This window comes from Mixophyes fleayi, chromosome 5 (genome assembly GCF_038048845.1).
Source record: "Mixophyes fleayi isolate aMixFle1 chromosome 5, aMixFle1.hap1, whole genome shotgun sequence".
In the NCBI taxonomy this organism is placed as follows: Eukaryota; Metazoa; Chordata; class Amphibia; order Anura; family Limnodynastidae; genus Mixophyes; species Mixophyes fleayi.
In genome coordinates, this window is record NC_134406.1 from 90,790,038 (window position 1) to 90,814,474 (window position 24,437).

Here is a 24,437-nt window from a genome sequence, read left to right on the forward strand (position 1 = left end):
ACCATGAAAACCACTTGATAATGGGGGAAGTAGCATAAGCTGAATATGGGACTCTCACAGTTTTCATAAGGAAGTTAGATTGGACTTTAGAAATCATTTTAGCTAAGGAGGGGGGGGCTGGATCTTTCTATTTCTGGGCAACAGCTGCTCGTGTAGCAATGAAAATGTTTCTCAAGGCACATCTGTCAGACTTGGGAACTAGAGGTGGTTAAAGATGCAGCAGGGCCAGCTCTGGGTATGGAGTCAGTTGAAGATGAAGAACTTTAGTTGCCAACTGTAAGAACTCACACCAGAGTAGTCGTACTAATGGACAGTCCCAAAAAACATGAAAAATATCATTGACTGCAGAACAATTTCGCCAACAGAATTTCGATTGGGCTGGCCATATTTTATGCATTTTATAAGGTGTAAGGTACAATCTATTCAGCAGTTTAACTTGCATCTCTGAGTGGTTCAAACATTTAGACATTTTAAATGAGACGTGGTAGATCAGCTCCCACTGCACCTGTAAAATAGACACATTCAAATCTAACACAAAATGCATTTGTTAGGTAGATCTACCAGGTACCTTCCCAATGAATAATAACTGATACCAAAAGTCAATCGCCCCTTTCCCACTACCCGACTTAAGTCTGGAGAAAAACGGTTCTGGGGGAGCCTTGATAGGACCCTGGAGCCTAACTAGCATAGTAACCCAATACCATAGTTGGAGATATTTAAAGTGATCCATGGAAGGCACATAAAATTGGATCTGGATGGAGAGGAAGGGCAACAGGAGATGGCTGAGAAAAGGTCAGATATAACTTTAATGCCTCTGGCATACCAAGGAGTAGTGTTCCAGTCAGGAATCAATTTAGCAAGGTCATGAAGAAAGAGATTTTGAGTTGGAAGAGCAAATTCTTTGAACAAGGTTATCACACCATCCCATATGACTAATGAATCTTGGGTGGAATTCAGGAGGGTCAAAGCACAGGGACGTAAAGATCTAGGCGTCCAAAGAAGGTCTGCTAAAGGATAGCCCAACCATAAGGCCCATTCCAAATCTAGCTATGGTTTGCGATGAATCAGAAGGGCCCAGTCACGTATTTGCGCTAGTATACATGCTTCCTGGTATTTATTTTGTAAGTGCCACTCCTCCTGTCCTCCTAGGTAAAGTTATTCTGGTAAAGGTCAATTTAGGGGGCTTTAATTTCCAAACGTAGGAAATTATAATGGAACAAAATTTAGTCATATACATATTGGGGATCAGATATGGGATCATACAATAGATATACATGAGTTTAGGTAACTGCATCATTTTGAACACTTCTAAGTGTCCCAACCAAGATAACTCATAGTTCAGCTGGTTTTTTAACAAGGCAGACAGGTGGTCAATTAAGGGGAGAAGATTGGCATCGAACATATTGGTCACAATGGACGGGATGTGGATGCCAAGGTATACAAGAGAGCATTTCTTCCACATGTATTTAAACTTATTTTGTAGTAATGACAAAGTGAAAGCAGGTATATTAAAAGGTAAACCATCAGATTTTGTGGCATTAAGTTTATACAAGAAGGCTTGGCTATATTGATCAAGCAGGGAATGTAGTATGAACAATTAAGTCCCTGGGTCAGTCACAAACAACAAAATATTGTGTGCAAATAGACAAAGCTTATGGGACAATTTCCCACAAACTACCAGCTGGAAAGTAGGAGGGGCATGTCATTTCACTGCTAGAGGTTTGATTACCAATACAAAAATAAGAGGGGGAAGCAGGCAGCCTTGCTTAGTGTCATTGATAATGGGGAACAAGGGGAATAAGAAGCCATTGCTGAATACCCTACCAGATGGAGTGCTATACAGTGCAAGTATAGAGTGCAGTATCTGAGCCTTGAATTCAAATTTAGTGAGAGATTCTTTCATAAAAAGCCAATGGAGCCTGGAAAAGGCTTTTTTTTTTGCATTCAAGGATAGCAACACCAGCTCTGTAGCATTTCTCAAGATCAAATCAGTTGCACTAAACACTTCACAGGTGTTGACAGAGGCCTGGAGGTTGATCGCAAATCCCACCTGGTCCAGATGAACCAAGTGTGGGGTGAAAGGGGAAAGGTGTCTGACAATTAATTTGTTATAAATTTTAAATTCAGTATTCAATACGGCAATCTGCTTATAGTTTTTACAATCAACAGGATCTTTTTCCCATTTTCGGCATGGTGACAATCTGGGAAGAAGCCTCCTCTGTAACCATATTATACAAGGGCAGTAAAAGGGGTACAAGTTCCCCATGGAAAGTAGAGTAGATTTGGTTGATAAAGTCATCTAGTCTAGAAGCTTTGTGCTTAGGAAGGTGTTAGATAACTGATCTAGCTCTTGTAGAAAGCATTGAGAATAATTAAATCCTCAAATTTTGGGAGTTAGACATCTTGCAGGAAAGACCAAATGGTGTCATTAGTAGGCTGAAAAGTGTGAACGTCTGCTTCCAGGTTGTCCTATCTCTGCAGTGTTGATCATTTTGGCACCTTTATGATTGGCAATATGCTTTATTCTGTTCTGCACTTGTTGAGTGCGTACCAACATTTTTCCTGCCCATTAACAGCAATATAAAAGTGCTGACGCAACCTAGCGAGGGCTACTCGAGTGTGAGCCATGAAAATTTTTTTCAAACTGGCTCCTAATAGAGCTCAATTCCTTTTTAAGGGCATTAGAAGGGTGTGTCTTATTTTTTGCTTCCAGTTGGGAAAGTTTAGATTCCAATTCTGCTTGAGTCTGAAATCACTGTCTCTTGAGCGTAGAACCTATTTGAGTTGCAATTCCCCTCACAAATGCATTTACAGTGCACCAATTAGTGAAAATCGATGTGTCCGCAGGAGTGTTAGTCTGGAGGAACAATGTCAGGCCATCCGTCACGTCAGGTCAGCAAATATTCAAAGAGTCTGGGGGGTATATTAACCTGGTGGATATGCCACTCTCATAGTAAGGGAGCATGTTCCGACCAAGTAATAGGGAGAATACAAACAGATTAAGATTGTCCGAAAGGATGAGGTCTATTCCACACATTATATAGGTCATATTCAGATAAAAGTTTATGGAAATCCACAGAGGGACTAGTAGTATCTGAAGCAGAACGAGCAAGGGGTGGGGGAGGTATTTTATCCAGTTTGGAATCAAGTACCAAAATAAAATATCCTAAAATAATAAAATTGCTTGTCTTATGTTTATGACTGCTTTCACACACTGTCTTAATAAATGGGACTTGCCTTGAATTGAGAGCATAAATGATGATCACTGTAATCCATCTAACTTCAAGCAATCCAGTAATCAAGAGGTACCGGCCATTCTTGCCTTTCTACTTAGTTTTAAGGACAAAATGTAGGCTTGTTTTGAACAATATAGCTACACCATTGCCTTTGAATTTACCATTTGTAGTGAAGCAGAGGGGACACTGGTGTTCTTTAAAAAGCAGAGGATGTGTAGAGGAAAAATGTGTTTCCTGTACCACAACCACATCTGCTCAATTTTTATGGAAGGTAGAGAGGGATAGTCAGCGTTTGTGTGGGGATGTTAACCCTTTAACGTTTAGCAAAAAAAGTGCACCATACAGATACATTTAAGCTAGAATGAAAATGGGCCTGACCCATGGGTCCAGTGAAAGTGGGCAGAGCACAAGGCCTTTGACAAACCTTAAACATGTCCCGAAGGAGTAAGAGAAAGGGGGGATGGAAAAAAGAGGAAGGGGTGAAAAAAGAAGAGGGGAAACTGAACTGGTCAATGACGTTGATCCAAATTATTTATTGCAAGGGAAAGATCGAACATGTGGTAAACTATACAGCAAGTGTGTGTATGTGTGTGTGTGTGTGTGTGTTGGGTAGCTAAGGGCACCACTTCTCATGCAGTGAAACAGTATCAGTAGCTAGCAAAAGGAGAAAAGTTCCAACATCACAAAATAAAGAACCATAAAGTAAAACAGTAGGACATACCTAAATAGGAACATTTACATCTATACCACACAACTCTAATTTGAAATGCAAAAGTAAACTAAACTCATAAGGTGTAACCATGACATGTAACGAAATAATATAAGCATCAAAAGATCAGTCTACTTGCGTCCATTCTATAGTAGAATAGTGCTGGGTTGGAGGGACACCGGAAACAACTGGAATGATCCTTAAAAATATCAGCGACCATGGAAGAGATATCTTATATGAAACTGTTGCAATGGACGAGTAATTGGCTGTGTGAACCTCAACAGTATGGAATGCATTGAGGACTCAAGGCTGGAGAACCCAGAAGGGGCAAACAAAGTAGCAACTAGAATTACACAAGCATCCAGGAATGTCAATCCACTCATGTCTAATCATTAGCGACAGGACCCCATGTGGCAGGGGGACCTAGAGCGACCAGAATGTCTATCTCCAAAAGCAGCTTGACTCCGTCATCTATAGAAGAAATAACTTATAGTGAACCTTCATAGTGGGCAATAACTTGACAGGGAGTCCCCATTTATACAAAATGTCCTTGGCTCTCAGAGCTGAAGGGATAAGCTGGAAAGATCCTATTTTATATAAGGTAGTGGCAGAGAAGTCGGGGAAGAGTTGTAGACCCTCCATGACAACAGTTGACTCCTCTTGTCTCCCTGATTTCAGTATTGGTTCCTTAACATAATAAAAGTGGATCATGAGGAGAGTATCCCTTGGATAGTTACCCATAGCAGATCTAGGTTTGTGGAGGCAATGTATCCTATCAATAAGAAGATTGTCGACTTGGGCATCAGGTAGGATTTTATGGAAAAAGATTCAAGGTATATTCTTTCTAGTCAGCATTAGACACAGGTTTTTTGGGTATACCACAAATCTTTACATTATTCTGCCTTGAACGGTCCTCCAAATCATACACTTTATTGTGTAGAAATGAAACTTCAGTGTGAAGAGTATCATGGGCAGTGATTAAATTATTTGTGAGGCTACTAACTCCTTCATCTTGGTTTCAATGTGTTCAGTATGATTTCCAATAGCTGTAATGTCCGATCTAATTTCTCTGACATGTGCCCTCATCTCAGAGGAAAGATCTGCCTGCAGTTCACTTAGCATTTGATGTAGAGTTTTGACTGTAAGAGGGGTATCCGAGTCAGGATTTATGCCAAGGTCCTTGAGATATGGGTGTAAAAGCGATCAGACTAAAGAGAGATGTATCAGACAGTTTGTGTCCTTAGAAGAGATCCTGTCGGCATTGTTTGCACACAGGCGTAGTGGGAATTGGTCCAGAATAGGTAGTGACGCTAATTTTGATTTCTTAGGCGGCATTATGCCCAACGGCAGTGAGCAATATAGATATAAAAGGTGGAGACTTGGAAAGATGAAATCAATGGAATGTGAGAAGTGCTACTGGGCTAACACATTGGATACATAGACTCAAAAAGTGTAAAACAGAGGATGGACATCTATCATAGGCTTGAAATCCATTGCAAAAAGTGCTAGTTCAAAGTTTCCCCGATGAAGGCTACACTTCAGGCGCAGAATGGAATAGATATGATTAAAAAAAAACAGATAAATATATAAGATATAAGAATATAAAATTATGATATAATATAAAATATGTAACTAATAACCAATAGGCCGCTGCTTTCAGGTATTGCCTAGACACCCCTTGAAAAAGTAAATCACAAAAAATAAAAAATAAATACAGCGCTCTGCAAGCTCTATATATAATAATAACAAAAACTAATAACTAAAAAATAACGTGTCACAAATTACAGGAATGATGAACTGCAAGCAGACATATAGTTTAAGAGCGCTCTCCTGTATTTCCTCCAGCACCTGTCAGTCGCTATGTAGCGCTCATCTGTATTCTCTCCAGCACCTGTCAGTTGCTAGCCTGGGTTGCGAGTAGGAACATCATGTGACCAGTGGCGGGGAATTCGAAAAAAGGGAGGATATGACATCATGCCTGTGTCAGATCAACACTTTATCCTACTGACTACTCTTGTGTTCCTGGAGCTCTCTGTAGCTGCCCGCTGTGGTGATCTACTTCGAGTCCTGTATTATTCCTCCGTGAGGTCTCCACATCAGAACCATGTATCGACTTGGCGTGTTAACCAACCATTCTACTGCTTACTCCACTGCACTTCAGACATCTGAACTGTGTACCGACTTGACGTGTTTAACCAACCATTCTACTGCTCACTCCAGTGCTCCACAGACATCTGAACCGTGTACCGACTTGGCGTGTTAACCAACTATTCTACTCACTCCAGTGCTCCGCAGACATTTGAAAAACTTCCCTTTACAAGGCAGCGCCGCTTTAAATTTAAACGCAGAAGACGCCGAACTCGTGGGTGTTGAAGAACCCGGAGGTTAATACATTTACCCCTTGGTGTGTTTAACCAACTACTCTCCTGCTTACTCCACTGCACCACAGACATCTGAACCATGTACCGACTTGGCTTGTTTAACCCACTACTCTCCTGCTTACTCCACTGCACAGCAGACATCTGAATCGTGTACCGACCTGGCTAGTTTAACCAAAGGCTCCCCCGTCCACCTGCTTTTCTCAAGCATGCTTCCATGCCAAACTGCTCTCTGAAGAGTTTGTGCTGGCGGGGGGGGGGATTCACGGGTGCTACTAGAGTAGCCCCAGCATGGTGAGTAACAGCGGTGCTTCATTATGCCCGCCTTATCTTTAGCATCCACTCTCCCGCCCCGGCCTTTTGTACCATCCTCTCTTCTTCCCCCCCAATTTTCTGTAGCATCCTCTATTCCCCCCCATCTTCAGTAGCATGTTCTCCCCCCGTTTTCAGTAGCATTATCTATTCTTCCCTCCCATTTTCTACATAATCTCTCCCCCTCATCTTCTGTAGCTTCCACTCTCACCCCCTACTTCTGTAGCATCCACTCTTCCCCTCCTTCTTCTGTAGAATCCTCTCTTTTCCCCCTTCTTTTACAGCATCCTTTCTTCTCCCCCTCTTCTTCTGTAGCAATCACTCTTCTTCCCCCCTCTTCTTCTGTAGCATCCATTCTTCTCCCCCTTCTTCAGTAGCATCCTCTCTTCTCCCCCCATTCTTTTCTGGCATTCTCTCTTCTCCCCCCTTCTTCTGTAGCATCCACTCTTCTCACCCCCCTTCTTCTGTAGCATCTGCTCCCCCCCCCTTATTCTGAAGCATCTCTCATCCCCCCCTTTCTGTTTTCTGAAGAATCTCTCTTCTCCACCATTTTCTTATTAATTTACTTACCTTCTCTTCTTCTTCTATCTGCTTCTCAGCTTCTTTCTTCTCTCAGTTTGCCTGCGCCTGTCGGCTTATCTTGACAGCGTCGTGATGTCACAATGCTGTCAGCACCGGAAGCCCCGAAGTTTTGAAAAAGCGGTGTAGCAGCACAGCACAGCACTGCAGGTCTGCAGGAGCACTATAATGCGGGCGGACGGCTGGCCCGCATTAATTGAATGTCGTTCTTGGCCACACTGCTGCCCCCCAGAGGCCAGCGCCCTAGGCAACTGCCTAAGACTGCCTAATGGTGGCGTCGGCCCTGTCTGTACCATGTCACTGTGGTTGCCATGGCAATCACATGACACTGTGGAAGCTCTACAGAATTATGAATTATTTATAAAACCCTGAAAAACAAAGGAATATTGGTTATTACGTTTCTTCTGCCCACCACAGTGATTTATGTTAAAAATACACTTCATTTTTTTCATTGAGTTGCAGCTTTGATTAAAAACCTGTATGTATGTAGCTTGGGCCACTGTCCCAAAAAGAGATTACCAGAATATTTTTCAAAATATCAGACTAACTGTAAAAATTTTTGAAAAAGGGGGCATGTCTTTAAAGAATATATACAATTTCAGAACACTTTTTCTGCAAAGGTGTGATTCCAATCTTTTTCATTGATGATGATAACCAATGCTAGGCAGGTTACCTAAATGTTATAGTGGAATCCATGCACTAGAGTTGATATGTGATATATTCTAATTGAAAATAAAAATAAGTTCTGAATAATTTGGTTAGAATAAATGTTTCCTTTAATGCCATCTAATTGAGAAACAGTTTCTAACTTAAGTTCATTATTTATGTAAATATAATGCATTGAGTTTATATTACAATAAAACCTCAGATGTTTTTATTTATGAAAAAGGTCTGTTCCACCCAAGTTTTCTAAATATAACATAGCTTTCATTGCAAAATTCTTTGGATTTCTTCCTAGATCAAAACTGATTTGGATAAAGTCCATCCTTTAATTTAAATTATTTACCTGACATATACATGACGCACATGTTTATGTTCAATTCTTTTTGCACTTTAGATTTTCAAATTAATTATGCTAAAAATATTTATTTGTGAACATACATATTATAAAAATGTATATATAATTATAACATGGTTTGGGTATTGACTTTAAAAGTAGAACTCCAATCACTCCCTGTTCGAACTAGTAACAATTATCCCAATCTCTACGTTATCAGTTATTGAATACCTGTACTAAATCTATTCTCTGGAATGCTGCACCTATATAGAGAATTTGGAAAATTGACAGGGTTGGCAGAGTTTAATATTCTGCATCTTATATAATCATTGCTGTCTCAACAACCTGAACATGCCCAACTTATTTTCAAATTTTTCAGGAAGATTATAAATCAAGCAAGACTGTAATTTGATAAACAAGTGGTCAAGATGAAGTGTCTTTGAGGCTTTACTAATTTAGGGAATGGATTGTCCTTTAAAGATCAAAGACCTTAAATGATATTAAAATAATTACTGTTCATAATAATGAATACAAATAGATGCTGCTTAATAACTCTGACCCTTATGTTTTTACTGGGTAAGCATAGAAGAACCAAGTATATAAATATACTCATAAACAAGATAGATTTTATCTTTTAAAGAGAGAAACACTACACAACTTTAAAACATCAGGGACTGAAGAGAAGAGCACATGGATGTGAGAAAATCATGTGATGCTTTGTCTGGATAACATCCACTGATGTTACAGCCACTTCGGGCCTGGAATGCTCCACTGCTTTCAATCTGTGAAGTGTCTCTTAGACTATTATATTCATTATAGCAATCAGCTTTTTAATGTAGGGACTGGACTCTAAGGAGCATGCCAACCTGGTATTTGACATTAAATGACTGTATATTACTGAGCTGAACGCATAAGTTAACTGAGGTGTTTATACTTAGTTAAATATTTCCGTTATGCTCCCATTTGCCCCTTTGTAGCAGAGAGAATAGAGGCTCCATATCTTATATTATTCTGAGCTGTCCGAGAGCGAGTGACATTACCAACCCTCTGTTTGTCTGTGAGTACTCATATAAACTGAATTGCCAAAGTCTATGTTTTAAATAAAAAAACATAGCCATACCCTTTTTTATAATTGGGAATGATGCACCCACCAATTTGGGAAATATGGCCTGCAGACCTTCGGAAGTTCATTTGGTCTGAAATCTCTTTCCTGTAAAAATTACATTTGGGCTTTAGCCCTTCTCAAATTCATAAAATGCTTATCTCATTAGAGAAACTATACAGCACATACTTTTCATATTAAGGCAAGATTATTTACTAAGACTAAGACTAAAGAATTACATTTTACGAAATAATTATGTGAATGGTAACAGTTGTCGAAGTGGAAATGAAGAAGTGGTAGTATGGAAATTTAAAAGTGACAGTATGAAAAATGTAATGGGAATGTAAGTGAATAGATGGTTTTACAATGAAGGCAATGTTTATTGATTAAAAAAAATAATTGGTTACTTCCGTAAAATATTGATAACACTGTTAGAACATCAATTCCAGTAAAAAATGATTACTAAAAACTTTAGCTTAGGAGTCCATTGCAGTTGGGGAAAAAATGGGTGATCAACTTCATTATTCATTCATATAAATACCTTCCCATAATGTTGCATATTTGCTATTTTTCATGACCTCTAATAATCCATCTTAATTCTGATAGGCTCATGGTTAATTGATACGCTTGTTCCTGTATGTCAGTGGTAATATTTTACAATTGTTTTAATCAGATACATTAACTCTATGTCTATACCATTTATAGATGATGGTACTCCATAGACTATATCCAAGTACTTCAGAGACTGTAAGCTCCTGATTTTAAGTCTATATACTATTTACTTCCATAGTAGTCTGCTTCCTCAGCAATCAACTATAACATGTTGCATTGTTTCCTCCTGATGACAGCCCAGAGGAAAAGTCCTATCTAAAATGTTTAAGAATTTTAAATTACCTCTGACAAACATTTTACCATGCAATGACAACCAAGCTATGTCAAGAAACTTTGCCGGAAGTCTCAACCCATTTAAGAACTTTACATTTCTCTGCAAAGCTCATTTCTCTGGCACACAATCTCTGAGTGCAAGCTGGCAACAAAATAAGGTACTGCATACTTTAACATATAGTTCTTTTCTTGATTCTTTCTCAATATAAGATTTCTCTATCCCCCACTTCCTCAGAGCCTTGAGACCAAATTCCAGATATGGTGGAAGGTAGTTCTGCATCCATCTACCCCTCTTGAGACTACCAATCTCTAGACAACAGCATACTTCCTATACCCAATGCTTTTGCATCTCTCAAACATCTCTTTTATTGAGATAACTGCTCTAGAGATATTCCACCCTTTTATTGTGCCAAACTGACAGCCTGATAATAATGCTGGGGATAGACACGCTAATCTAGAAAGCAAGATTTTTGCAACAATCTGCAAAAGGTAACATCCATTTCCTGATATTGTTAACCCTCAGAGAATCAACATATTAGTCCAAGTGTCCAAAATTTGCTTGGATTCAACATATCCAAACCACCCTCTTTTCTCTGTAGGTAAGTGATTTCCATAAGAGCTAGAAGAACAGACTAGAGAGCCTGGCCAAGGAAAAATTACAGCAACATACAAAAAAATTGAACAAGGAAAGTCTTTAACATTGTAATCCTGTCACTGTAGGTCAGCCTCCAGTTTTTCCAATGCTGAACCTTTGTATTCCGGTTTCCAACTTTTCCCAAGTTAACTTGCCATTAACTTCCTTACCAAATTTCACAGCTAAGATATTAATACGGATGCAGGTTTTTTCAAATTCAGGCAGATCAAATTCAGGATCACCTTGCATTGTCCAGAAATCTTCCCTCTTTTGAAGGTTGACCAGAGACTCTGAAGCCTCTGAATAGCTTCTGATGGCAGCAGATAACCTCCTGCCCTAACAAACTTTTAATGACCTCAACAATGGGTCTATGGCAAAGACAAACAAAAGCTCAAAGGGCAACCTTGCCTCACCCCCACCTCAACTCTGAAAGGGTCACTCTGCAAGCCATCAATCAGAGGGAAGCTCCGCCTCCTTACACAAAGTTTTTAACCAATCAACAAATTGTCCCAGGATACTGTACAGTACTTTGACAAAGTTGCCCACAGATAATCACGATCTACTCTATAAAAGGCTTTAGCCTTGTCTAGATTAACAACATACTTTCCACATTCAAGGGTTTTGCATCTCACAAACTCTCTCTTATTGAGATAACTGCTACAGAGATGTTCCACCCTTTTACTGTGCCAAACTGACAGCCTGATAATAATGCTGGGCACAGACAAACTAATCTAGAAATGAAGATTTTTGCAACAATCAACATTCAACATTCAAGAGGGTTATTGGCCTCTAATTCTTGATGTTGCCAGGCTCTACCCTTGGAAAACAGAATCAACGATGACACCCTCATGGACAAAGGCATCCAGTGCTTTTCAAAACAGCTTTTAGACACATTCACCAGAATTGGAGCAAGGAGGTCTTTAAATTGTGTATAAAACTTGGCTATTATAATGTCTGGTCCTGGTGCCTACTTTTGAAGCAAGTTGTTAATAACTTCCATAACCTCTTCCGCTGTTAATTCTGCTGTCAAGGGGGAGAAATCCAAATTAACAGTATCAGGCTTAGGAGTTGCCTTCAAGAATTGAGCCATCTATTCTTTATCCAAAACCTTTTTATGAAACAAGTCAGCATAGTACAATTTCACTACTCCCTAAATACCTACCCAAGACTCTTGTAAATTACCCTGCGAGTCAATGAAACCTGCTATTATTTTTATTTGCCACTCTCTCTCTCTCTGCAATTTTCAAAAGGATCAGGTTGCCCTGGGGATCCATATTCTCTTTCCAGGATCAAATATTTGTATCTGCTATATTTTAGACTTCAGCCGGTAATCTTTTGACCCGCATCACTGCCCTCTCAATAAAGTGACTCCAATTCTTTACGAAGTCTTAGATATTGGCTATACTTACTCTTTCCCCTACTAGTTAACAGCCTCTTAAATAGAGAAACAATATCCTTCCCACCAACCATCACTGCTCTCATAAAAATCCAGCCTTTCCTGTTGTCACTCTAAGAGGGATTTTACCTGGTTCTGTACCACAGAATCCTCTAGCAGACTGGTATTAAGTCTCCACAGCCTTTTATCAACATCTGGGGGTAAATGTATGAATCTCCGGATTCTTCATCTCCGGCGTGTTCAGCCTCTTCAGCGCTTAAATTTAAAGCGGCGCTGCATTGTAAAGGGAAGTTTCCCTTTACAATGCAGCGCCGCTTTAAATTTAAGCACTGAAGAGGCTGAACACGCCGGAGATGAAGAATCCGGAGATTCATACATTTACCCCATGGTCACTTTCTAGGACCCAGGCTGAAGTACAGGGTCACATGATCAGAAAAACAAACTCATTTTCCACTCATCCTATTATCAGCTTCTGTAGGACTCACAAAAGCCAAATATATTCTACTACTTTTACTGGTTTTCTACCATCTGGTTCAAAATCATCACATAAGCCAAGTTCAAAACCTTGGAATCTCTATTCAACATTATACCAGAGAATGTGTCGTTTGGCATCCCAGCAACATTAAAATCCACAGTCATAACCACTGGAGCAGATGTAAAGAGATACTGCTTAACTTCAAGGGGGGAGGGGTCATTTTCACAACAGGTGAATTTGATGCACAGTTTTTTCCTCATGTGCTCTTTGCTGTTTTTGTAGTGTACTTTCCTTTGGTTTTTCCTGTATTTGTTGCATTTGTTCTAGAGGTTGCTGCATTCCCTTTGTGTGAAGCTGTTGCATTTGTTTGCTGCTAGTTTGTCTTTCCAAACCTTTGTCTTGTTTAGTAACTGCCCTTGATTTCTGTGTCACATTCTCTCTCTTTTCATCAACTCTTTCTTTTTCTATTTCTTTTTCTTTTTCCACAATCACTGCATTTGCTCTGGTGACATTCACCACATTAACTGGGTGACTAGGCAGGAACTCTATGGCTAGCCAAAGTTAGGGTCACCTGGTGTCATCCTGACAAGAGAGTGCTGGAGAGTGGTGGAATGTACAATAAAAGCATTGTTAGTCAAGAAAGAAGGCGTTGTGTCTGTTATCTGCTGGGTGTCCGTGTCACAATTGTTTCACCCCAGGATTTTCACGGTCCTCTAAATGGCATTCAGCCCCAGTGTGTAAAGTGCTACATTTCTTTATGAATAGCCTGTTTGCATATCTCCAGGTAAGTCAATCACCCATCCATTTGAAACAGGTCATTGCAAATTGTTTATACTGCAGCCTGCATCTTGGTAGTTTATGTATTATAAACATAGTGCTGAATCCTTTGAATAAAAAATTCTTGCTGTGATACAAGGGGGCAGTTGCACAAACTTGCAAGTATATCTTAAGCCATCCACCACTATAAACGGATGGTCCTAACTCTTAACAATGAGATAGCATATCATCTACATTCATGTTAGTCGCACAATGGGAGTACATTGATCTTAAAATAAAAGAGAATGGAAACATAACACATTTCTGACCATGTGTAAAGCTGTAGTCATCTTGATATGCATTTGTAGCATATGAGTCTGGTTTACAACATGTCCTCATAATCAGCAAGTATATGCACACACTTACTTTCAGAGTATGGCATATGTCCCACTTCAGCTCCTATGTGTTTTTTACTATTTGTATTTAACCCCTTCCTATTAGATTTAGCAAAATGCCTTTTGTATACTAATACAGAATATATTTTAGCAACTTTTGTTTTTTTGATCTTAATAATGCCATTTTCTCATGGTATCAATGTTCTTAATGTTACCTGCAAAAGTAAATTAAAAATATCTGAAAATAGTGCTGCATTTTAGACCTCAAGAAGTATTCTCTTTTGCTGATAGAATGATTAGTCTTACAAACATTGCTTTTATTTTTTTTAAATTACCAGAAAATGCTATAGGTAAAGTAACAATTTAGTCCTGAAAGGGGTTCAACGATCAGGCATCTATTCCTTCTGAAGCCCAGGCACACCCTCCATTAGCTTTTCATCTTCATAAGTTAAATTTATTGTAGATGTTGAGGTAGTTTTCTCCCAGCATGAGCTCCTTGCTTGCTAGCAAATGAGAATTTGCTTATAATTGTTTTCTGTAAACTTTGCCTACGTGTTCATACAGAACCAAATGTGAGATTATTTGTATTCAGCTTATTTCACCATAATTGATTTATCTACAATATACCCGATAGTCACAATATTTACCACTATTTTCACTTTTTCTAATAGTTTCACATCCACAATAATTTACCCCGACTGTTTGGAGAGCTGTAAATTGTTTGTAAAGCTGCCGTCAGAAACCTTGGGGCACACTGCAAAACGTATAAACAAAGCTGTCACCTGCCCCACTCCTAATTGCAGTGATTACAATACAGGGCCTATTCTGGTTGCTATACACAAAACAAAGCCAATTCTATTGACTAGTACAGTGGTTCCCAAACTTTCTCAGATCGAGGCACCCTTAAGGTCATCATAATTTTTCCAAGGCACCCCTAAGCCAAAATAAATACTGAGTAGTCCCGTTTTTAAGTAGTTGGGTCAAAATGACGTAAGATGTATTTAGGCCCCTTCACCATCACATTGTGCCCCTTCATCATATCACTGCGCCCTTCACCATATTACTCTGCCCCCCTCTTCGCCATCTCACACTCTGTGTCCCTTTCTTCGACATCTCTCTGCCCCCCTCCTACAGCGTGTCTCTCTGTCCCCCTCCTTTAGCGTGTCTCTCTCTGTCCCCCTCCTTCAGCGTGTCTCTGTCCCCCTTCAGTGTCTCTCTGTGCCCCTTCAGTGTCTTTCTCTGTCCCTCTTCAGTGTCTCTCCCTGTCCCCATTCAGTGTCTCTCTGTGCCCCCCTTCAGTGTCTCTCTGTGCCCCTCTTCAGTGTCTCTCTGTGCCCCCTTCAGTGTCTCTCTCTGTCCCCATTCAGTGTCTCTCTCTGTCCCCATTCAGTGTCTCTCTGTGTCCCCTTCAGTGTCTCTCTCTGTGCCCCCTTCAGTGTCTCTTTCTGTCCCCATTCAGTGTCTCTCTGTGTCCCCCTTCACTCTCCTTTACTTACCTTCTTTCCTGAAGTCCTCTCTGCTGCTGCTCCTCACTGAGGCTGACGGACGTGATGAGGTCGGCAGTCAGTGAGGAGAAGGATCCGGAGCTGGATGATGGGTAAGTTTTTTTATTTGTTTGTTTTTTTCTCTTCTTTTTATTGCTAGGGATCGCGGCACCCCTGTGACAGCACCACAGGGAGCCGCGGCGCACACTTTGGGAACCGCTGGACTAGTATATAAATAAGAGTCCATTATGGTGGCAATTGGAAAAAACAGACTCCAATCGATTTGTGCAAAAACAAATCAGTCGACAAGATGGTGGTGTTTATGTAAAACAAACATTCAGGGCTAGATTTACTAAAGGGCGGTTTACTCAAACCGCCGCTTTTCGTCTAGTTTCCTAAAGCCCAAATTGCCATCAAAACAGCCAGAATTGAAATTTTTCAAAACCACCAATTTACAACCAGTCACCCCGATTTTAACAATGCTGAACATACAAACAGCTGGATTTACTATGGAGGGGTTTGACAAACTGCTGGAAAAACGCATTCAAACGACCGAAATAAAAGAGGTGATTGTGAATGGTGAGATTGACCTAACAGCATACAGTTTCTGCTATTTTGCCAGTGTGAACATAAGTTTTAAAAATGGCAATTTTTTTTTTTTGTTTAGGTGTAATGTTTAAAATTTACTCAAATTTCTTTGCTTTTCCTGAGCACAGGGCAGTGAGTTCTGCTCATGTGCAACTTTTAATATTCAGTGCTATTTGTCAAACAGGTGGTAATGCGTAAGAACAAAATGTGGCATGCAGTATAATAGTGTTTTTCAGGCAGGACAGAAAGATTTTTTGAGCTTCAATGAAACAACATTTATTGGGGTACCTAAGCTCAAGTATACATATATATTGCACAATCATGCACCACAATGCACACACTCAAATTCTGATGTGCGCAAGTCACACATAACAGAAGTATAATAGACGGTATATAGTGCAGCATTTTTCATAACTGAGAAAAGAGGAACATTTAAAAAAGCAAAACCAAATATTTTACAGGTTATTTGGTAAAAGCACACACATTAGGCTACCTACGCCTTTTGGCAGGTACATCAGAGGTTCAAGTGGCACTCATTCCTCTTCCTCGGCCCCCCCCAGTGCGATTACTTTGTACGGAGCATCCTGGCATACTAGCCAAACTGGTTTCAGTAGAGAACACTGGCAAAGGTAACCGTACCGTTATGTCCTGGTGAATTTGGGCAGCCATACGATTCACGTTGGCATTGACCTCCTTTACTGTGGTGTGTGTAAGGCCTCCACAACACCAGTCATTTGAATCATGCTGACATTGGATTGCTCTATTGCTGCAGCTATGCGATTTAATGCAGAAGGAGTTAGGCTAGTACTGAGGTAGGAACGCCTCAAATGTCCAACAATATGAGACATATGTCTGGTTTGGGTGTCCATAAACAGACTGTAGGACCTGAAAATTTGCAAAGGATTGGGTCATTTCTCGCCCTGTATCCAGCTGAGGAGGTGCAGTTTGATGCTCTTGTGTCTGTTCCGCAGGGCCAGTTGCTTACTCCTGGCGCCTAGACACGGGGACATCTACCACCTGTAAAGTGATGACTGTGTCTTCCTGTGTGTTGTCAGGAGGTGACATCTGCGCTGACTGGCGCTGACCTTGCCAAGATGATGAGGTTCCTGTGGGGGAAAAAGCCAAGGTAAGTATATAGATAAACACATGCTTGTCGTTTGCCTTTTGGACACTGCAGGCAAACACATAACATTGTTTAACTACAGACTCTTTTCAAAACTAAATTTTTCTGACTAGTTGGCATATAGGTCCTGCTTAAGGATGCTAATCATATTTTAAGGTAGTAAAAGCTCATGTATCCTATGTGTTAGAATACAGTGAAACCGATTTAATTTGTTACACAAACGAGAGGGTGTAGGCTGCAAAATGTTGCAAGATGGTGGAGTGGGGTAAACTATTACTCTTTTGGACAGGCTCTTCAGGACAGTACTTCTAGCTGCATTCTATAAACGTATATCAACCAAGGTATTTCACATTTCCACAAGCATTTACACATAACAAATGATTGAAAACAATGTCTTTGCTCAAAAACGGCAGCACTCACCAGCTTGCTCTTCAGGGGCAGAATCCCTGACAGAAGGTGGAGGAGTCAATTTTGGACTCGGAGTGGACTCTCTTACAGGCGATTCTGAATGTTTGAACAATAGCAAAAACTATATTAGGAGTGTAAAACATTTACTCATGTATGCAGTGTACTTTTAAAATCTTAATTTATTTATTTAACAACAAACCCTTTTTAATTGAATGCTTAATTGCAAAACACTTATAGTAAAATATGCCACCAACTCACCACTTTCCTGACCAAAAGAGGGTGCATCCGTGTCCTGGACATTTACATCTTCCATAATTTCACGCCGCAGTATCTCACGCAACTCCTCCTCATAGCTGGTATACTCCACATGAAGTGGTGGGCCACTACCTGTGCCTCTTGCTGCCCTCCTCTCCTGAGCCATTTTTTTTTAAGGCATCCCTTGATGTCTGAAAATCTTTTGCGGCAGTGAGACACTGACTGCTTTAAAGGTCCCACCGCATTCATGGCCTCACATATCTTAGACCACAATTGGTGTCACCACCTTAGCGGAGTATGGGCTGCAAGGATCCCTAAAATAATCTCCTAACAGGGAACTATATTGTGCACCAACACACAATTCCTATTGTGAGATAATCTGACATTCCTCCCTGACTTTGTCGTCCTCCCCTGTCCTGTCTCCTCTAACCCTTCCTCACTGTCACTCACCGGACCGTGAGTGCCTCTGCGCTTGTGCGTGGTTCTCTAGCCTTCCTGCCGGCGCCTGTCCTGAGCCGCGGCCGTCCGCCATCTTGATGGACTGCGCATGCGCAGCATCCAAGAACTTATGACCTTTTGCTTTTAACCTAATTGGTGGATCAGGCACCTCTCCCTATTTAAGGCACCTGTGCTCATTACATCGTTGCCTGATCTTGAGTCTCATTCCCTGTGAGTCTCTGAAGGCGTCTCCTGTGTTCTGCTAGTGTCTTTAGTTTCCTGCTGATTACCTGCTCTACTCATCGGTGGTTTCCATACCCGCTATTACTCCTGTGTCCTGCTCGTGTCTCCAGCTTCCTGCTGATTACCTGCTCTACTCATCGGTGGATCCCTTACCCGCTACCTACTCCTGTATCCTGCTCGTGTCTTCAGTTGTCTGCTGGATCACCTGCTCCGCTTTTCAGCGGTTCTCATACCCGCTACTGACTCCTGCATCCTGCTCCTGTTCTCAGCTGCCTGTTGGATTATCTACTCTGCTCACCTGCAGCTCCCATACCCGCTACAGCCGTTCAACGCTCCTGCTGTGTCTTCATATTCTCGTGGACAAGCTTCTCTACTGATCAGCGGTATGCTCACTTGTTATTGACTATCCACTGTTACTTTGCATATCCGCTTAGGACAAGCTCCTCTTCTCAACAGCGGTATCCATACCCGCTATAGACTTTGGCTGATACTCTGCCGATCCGCTTGATACAAGCCTCTCTACTGAGCAGTGGTATACATATCACCATAGACTATTAGCGATAACGCTGCCTACCCGTTTGGAGAAGTTCCTCTGTGCTCTCATTGTTCTCATTCAGTTATTGACTCTTTCCCTGTATTCACTTATCAGCACCAGTACAAGTCCTCACGACTAGCAGTGGTACAACTTGCTGTACGCAGACCACTGACTTCCCCGCTACCTACCTGCACCTGGACAAGTCTTCTCATCACAGCAGTGGTACAACTTGCTATACGCAGACCACTGACTTTCCCGCTACCTACCTGCACCTGGACAAGTCTTCTCATCACAACAGTGGTACAACTTACTATACGCAGACCACTGGCTTCCCCGCTACCTACCTGCACCTGGACAAGTCTTCTCATCACAACAGTGGTACAACTTACTATACGCAGACCACTGACTACCCGTTACCTTCATTTACCTGTGCACGTCCACTCTGGTCTCCGTGGTCAAACCTGCCTTTCCACTATAGCTGCAAGTCGCTGACTCATCTACCTATATAGCTGCAAGTCGCTGACTCATCTACCTATATAGCTGCAAGTCGCTGACTCATCTACCTATATCGCTGCAAGTCACTGACTATTCATCTGCTTCATTGGCATCCTCACTCCATCTGCTGTTATATATGTTCCACTATTCACCCTACTGCCAGAGGACCGCTGTGCAAACTCCACCCCTCTGGTAAGCAAAGTCATCTGGTGAAATCCTGGGCAGAACTCCTAGTGCCCGTGACACTCACCTTCCTCTGTTCCCTCCAGGTCCATCTCCCTCTCCTCACCCTCTGTCCCTCTCCTATCTCTGGCATAATCCCAACTAATGACCAAAAACAAGTAACACTGAACTACTGACAAACACAAAGGACAAACTATACTAACTAATGAAACACGCACAACACACTGACACACAAGTAATAGAGACAAAGGACTAGTCAATTACCAAAAAAACAAGACAGAACTTAAATCAGAAAATAAAGCCACAGCACTGAAAAAAAACACAGGACAACTCACACTCCAAGCAGAAATTGCAGCACAACAACCCTCCAAAACACCTCACTCACAATACTAATACTAATATCTCCAAGCTCCTATCTCTTTACTCTTCAAAACCCTATCAAAGAAAATGTGGAAGTCTAGTGATTTATATAGTGCTTGTGATGTCAAATCTCCTGCCAGAGAAAATAGTCAATAGTAAAATGGCATGAAAAAGGAGACTATTTCAAAAAACCCGCCAGAAAATGAAACCGCCTGGTTTTGAAGCAAAAACTGCCATGTTTCTATCCGTTACATCGACGGCGGATTCACATTGAACCTTTAAACCGTCCAATTGTAAATCCGGCGGTTTGGAAGGTCAAACAGCGAGTCAAACAGAAAAATGCGGTGATGCATGATGGTTTAAAACGCCACCAAACACGATTCTTAGTAAATCTAGCCCTCAGTCTATTTGGTAAGTATATAAACCAGACCTCCAAAGTACTGGTTAGTTTTCGAAGCAGGCCAGCAAATAAATCACCCAACATGAGGCTTTTTTGTAACAGTATTTCAGGTCAATATTTGTCAGCCAAAGGTATGATTGATTAAGGTAGTTATAATTAGCAGCATTTACTGGATTTACTTTCGATTTATTTACCCATTTCTCCCAGTTTAACACTTACAATCTATTTACCCACTTTTCCCAGTTTTACACTACCAATTTATTTAGCTACTTCTCCTCTACCATGTACATGGATAGGATGCAAAAATATGTGGCTCTGTTGTGGCTAATGAAGGGCTGCTTTAAACATACATGATCAGTGTGTATTTTTATTGTGTGTTTGAAAAATTTAAACCAGTAAACAAACAAAAGGGTCCCCCCCCCCCTCTAAAACAATTATCCAACATCAGTGCAATATCCTGGGTTGGTTACTATTAATGACAAGCTTTTTTTAGATGTACTAATTATAGTGTATCCTTATTCATCCACATACTGACACAGTAATGTACAAATCTTAAGAGGGAGTGTATGATCTTAAGGTATGTGTAGCTCAAAATACACAAATTAGGTTGCAATTTTGCGGCCGTTATTTTACTCTTATGTACTTTCTGAAAATTTGCAGCCTACTCTAAATCAGGCTCTTAATCATTATTTTCAGTGCTGTGTGTTGGGTATCGAAATGGTTACATTTGTTTCTCTTTTCACATCAGTAGTATGTTGAGAGAGAAGAGCTTTTGTAAGAGCAGTAACAAAATTGTTTTGTTTTGTCCATTGTTTTGTCTGGTGTTTTTCCAAAAAAAACAAGATAGAAAATACATTATTTTTCAAATGCCACCCAAATTGCAGGTGCTAAACTCTTAGAAAACACTTTATCTTTATCTTACATTGCCTTGAACTAAAATTGCATTAAGACATTACAGACTGAAGTTTCTCAATGAATGTAGACCAGTTTTGGCAGGCAAAAAACAGTTAATTAAAGGTATGATTACATTCAACTGTCCTTGAAGAGTAAATACAATTTCCTGGTTATTATAAATCAAAATTATAAATAAAAAGTATGTTTGTGTTTCATTTCATTAAGGGTTATCCAGATTCCTTTCAATGGAAAAGGCAAATACTGATACAGTTTACACAAGTGAGATTCAGCAAATTTCTAGAGATTTCTAGAAACCTGCAACTTTTATTTGCAATATATTTTTAAAGATGTAGACAGTGGAATACACTTCAAACGTACACCAACTAAGGGCAACTTTGGGTTAACAGAATTAAAAGCAACTGTCAAATCTATATCAGATTGTTCACCTGTAAGTGTCAGTTTATCAGTTATGAGCTCATTACCTGGAGAGAATTAAATACACTGCATGGTTTGAGTGTACAATAAACTCTGCTTTATTGGTTACAAGTCCCTATCTATATAGCAAAAATCACGTATTGCAGAAAACTATGCCCCAAAAGGTTTTAACCACTTATGCTCTCTTCACACAGATGTTACTATATTCTCTCATTATCACACAGGAAAACTCCACAAGGGGGGGGGGGGGGGGTGGCTTATCTCCTGTCTGCTCTGTCCAAGGTTATAAGCATAGCTTTGCAAATAATGATTTACTCCTACAAAACAGGTGCATCTAATTTGTATTTAAGCTATAACAGAACAAAATGGCCATAAGGCAACAAGATGGCATCAGCTTAGCAAAATCACATTTCTCACAACCAATCTTTCTTATTTCTAGTTGAATAATATGCTGCATTTCCTAGGCTCTACTCCATATAGAACTCTTCTTCACCTAGGACCCTGCACCATCTAGACCTCTGCACTATCTATGCCTGTACACTATCTAGGCCTGAACACCATCTAGGCCTGAACATCATCTAGGTCTGAACACCATCTAGGCCTGAACACCATCTAGGTCTGAACACCATTCATGGCACAGACACCATCTAGTTCCCTGAACCATCTAGGTATCTGCAACATCAAGGCCTCATGCGATTCTGTTAATTGCATCCATATAATTATTATTCTGTTCCCTTGAACCATTGTTATACTTACTGTTCTCATGTACAGTATGTATTATCTGTATGATTATGTCAGGCACAACAGAATCTGTGGCACCATATAAATAAACAATAATGATGATTATGATGATGTCTGATAGTTTAGGGCAAATTTTTAACCTATAATAAATGCAATGTTAGTAAATGAGCCCTTACAAGTATCCAGGTAGTGAAATTAGAAATCAAGATCAAAAAAAGGATAATGAAATTAATTGCTAATAGAGATGATTTTTACTGATAATTTTAAAGCTTGATTTAATGGTCAAAAAATTTGAAAAAAAAGCAAAAAACATTTAGCCATGGACCTTAGTGATGGTGCTACTTGAAAAGCTTTGCTGAAGCTCTTCTATTTTGCAATGTAAAAATAAAAATGGATAAAGCAACAACAAATGGCATGGACATCTTTGACAAATAGTGGGTACTGGGTACAATTATTAAAAGTTGAGCTAAATCAAGATGTGCACTCAACAGCAGCCTGAGACACAAGCTCCGAGAGGGTCTAATAGCCAAAAACTGGTCCATTTACTTTATGGTTCTGTATAGTTTGATATATTATGGTTATGCATGCTTTTGTGTGCATATAACATGTTGTGCTATCTCGCTTATCAGCATGTTAAAATAAATAAATAAATAAATTCCCTCCCCTTTTTTAACATCCCGTGCTATTCCGCATAGGGCCTTGTCCTCTAGGAAGGGGCCCGAACAAACTATTGCCCTCCACAACTAGAAATATCTGGCCCAATGCTAAGTAGCCCTGGCCTATCCTGGTTCCTTTTAATGAAGGGTACCAGGGTTAAAATATTCAAAATAGTGCCTGTTCTTGCCAGGATGCACATAGGCAGCAGTGCATACTGCCACTATTAGTGCCACAATTGTTGGTCCCCTTAGGAGAATAAAAAACATAATTGTGTCACCTTAGTATTATAAATAATTAACTGTGCCCTTTTAGTATTAGAAATAAATAACTGTGCTTCTTTAGTATTAGAAATCGATAACTGTGCTTCCTTAATATTATAAATAAATCACTTTTCTTCCTTAGTATTAGAAACAATTAACTGTGCTCCCATAGTTTTAGAAACAAATAACTGTGTCTTCTCAGTATTAAAAACAAATAACTGTATTCCCTTAGTATTGGAAATAAATAATATGTGACCCTGTGTAAGAAAAAATTAACTGCACCCTTTTAGAATCATGAAATAATTAAATGTTTCCATTATTATTTTGAATATTATTGACCCATTCATTTTTCTATTGTATTTATCTGTAATAAATACTTGCCTAGAATCTGGAATTGTTTTTAGCAAGTTAAATCATAAACATTCCATGTAAACATGCTTCAATGGCCCAGTTTAAAGTGTCTGAAAGTACTCTGCCAATTACAGCATTGGAGGCAAGTCTAAAAACATGGCTACCCAATCTGTGCTACTTGATTGGTAATTTAGATAACAATATAGTAACTAGAGATGCGCGGGCTCGGTTTTCTGAAAACCGAACCCACCCGAACTTAGGGAATCTGAAGGCTCGCAAGCTGGCTCGGTACTTTTGCGCATCCTCGGATCTGAATCGAGGCAAAACGTCATTGTTGCATTGTCGGATCTCGCGGGTTTGTGATTTTAGAAAAAATAGGGATTTTAGAAAAAATAGGGATCCAAAACCAGAACCAAAACACACAAGTGCGGTTTTGCCAAAACCAAACCCAAAACCAAAACACGAAGTTAATCCATATCCAAAACCAAAACCAAAACCAAAACACGGGGGTCAGTGAACATCTCTAATAGTAACTAATGTAGTGAAAAACACGTCCAGATTTACCAGATGGTTTGCCCTAAACCGTATATTGTTTGGGCTAAACCACATTTAAGGGTTTTCAATTTGCCACACATCACCAGCGGTTTTGTTTTTCACCTTCAAAACCTCAGGAGAGTATATACTGTGATTCGGGGCTGAAAACTGCTGTATATGTGTGGTGATGTGTGTCAGA